Source organism: Manis pentadactyla, chromosome X (assembly GCF_030020395.1).
Source record: "Manis pentadactyla isolate mManPen7 chromosome X, mManPen7.hap1, whole genome shotgun sequence".
Classification (NCBI taxonomy): domain Eukaryota; kingdom Metazoa; phylum Chordata; class Mammalia; order Pholidota; family Manidae; genus Manis; species Manis pentadactyla.
The window spans coordinates 51,415,402-51,417,268 of NC_080038.1; the positions used below are offsets into that span (position 1 = coordinate 51,415,402).

General features: G+C 35.8%; 1 pseudogene; it reads right to left on the minus strand.

Moving 5' to 3' along the window:
* Positions 1-656: 656 nt before the first annotated feature.
* Positions 657-1,381, minus strand: LOC118935359 (ras-related protein Rab-27A-like; annotated as a pseudogene).
* Between the last annotated feature and the right edge of the window lie 486 nt (positions 1,382-1,867).

A 1,867-nucleotide genomic window follows, 5' to 3' on the forward strand; every position in this document is an offset into this window, starting at 1 on the left:
GGAATATAGCGGGAAGCCAAAAGCCCTATTTTAATTGTTCACACTTCAATAAGCCACCTCTATCCTCACCCCCAATCCCTTTTCCACCCACAAGAGTCACAGTGAATGAATAATTGGTCAATCCAGTTTATCCAGGGTCTATAGATCTGGTCATAATTTGTCCATATTCATTTTAAAGAGAATGCTTACCTAAATTAATACTCAAGGACATTGAACTGATGTTTGTGCTTATTCTTGTTTAACAACCAAATGCTTGGTTTAGATGGCATTTTAGAAGGCTACCTATGGTACAAGTAGGGTTTTTTAAAATCTCAATTAATGATGGATAGTTTTATAATTGCATCTAAGATCTTGAATGTGAAAATCTGAGCCTGTCTTTGTTGAGACAGGTGATGGTATTTTCAGATATTCTACATAACAAATGCTCTCTTCTGTGGCTATAAAAACCTGAATCCTTGAATGACCTAGTGCCATGGACTAAAGTTTTATAAAACACTTTTGGTTATGTGAAATATTTCTCTTAACTCTCAGGCTAAATCTTAAAGAAATACAAGCTGCAGAAAATTACTTTTAAAGCTGCATGCTTTATTGATAGGTCTAATTGGGATGGTGAGAGGAACTGTACACAATGCCTGTTAATCTCTCTGTGCCATGCATCACCCACAAAGAATACAGACATGGGACACTTGAAATATTATATAGCTTCCTTGACTTTTCAAAGCCACATACCCATTCTCCTTTTCTTCATTTAACTGATCTTTAGAGATGTGACCATTAGATCACACCACTGTTTAAGGAATCCAGGACTTGTCCACACATTGTTCCATTCACTTCATTATCAGGTCCAAGAGTATCTTGATTGCTTGGTTTATGTTGTCCCTTAAGTTTCAAAATAGGAGATTCCATATTTCTCTCCAACAGGTTATCTGACTTCCTCATCTTTCACTACTTTCTGGTCCTCCATTTCTCTCTTATTTCAGCATAACACTATGTCTGGGTTTTCACAATATTGTATGCACTTGTAGTTGGCTTATCCAGTTTTGGACATTGAGAAAACTTTGCTCTTTTGTCAGATCAAAAAAACAGAAGAAACCCTATGGCAACTCCAAAAAATGCTGTTTCCTCCCCTGCTGTGTCCCACAATTGCAGGTGGATTCTGTGTCCCACAATTGCAGGTGGATTCTCTGGCCTCTGCCAATAGCTCCATCTTGCCTATTGGCTCTGTATACACTCTCTTTTCCCTGAAATCCATGTTCACTCTTGTGATAAATTTGGATTTCAATATACCATCTATGTACTGGTAAAGTACACTGGTCTTCCCTACTCCAGAACTGGCCAGAGCTGATAACTTGATGAGGTAATCATAGTCTCCAACAGACATAATGAAAACCTCAATGGCTCACCTTGACAAAGTATAAATTGTTGGTTGTTTTTCTAAAACTTTAGAGACTCGAGTTCCCAACACTTCAACAATAAGGCAACTTCCAATCATATGTCCTCTTCAAAAAAGGTTACTTTTTGTCTAATTTGAAAATAAATGTTAAAGTCAGAGTCACCTACTTATAAAAGTTTCTCAAAAGAGTCTTTTGAAAAGCACTTCACTCCATCAACTTTGAAAACCCTGTCTTTTCATATCCTTTACAAGTTCTTACACAAAACAAAATGTTTTATTTTAGTGAGGCCCAACATATCAATTTTTCCTTTTATGTACTGTGCATTAAGTATCAATTCAAAGAACTCTTCACATACTTATAAGCCCCCCAAATTTCTGTTTTTTCTAAAGGTTTCATACTTTAATAATGCTTTACATTTAAGTTTCAGATAAATTTTGAGTCAATTTTTATATAAGTTATGGGGTTTATGTTGA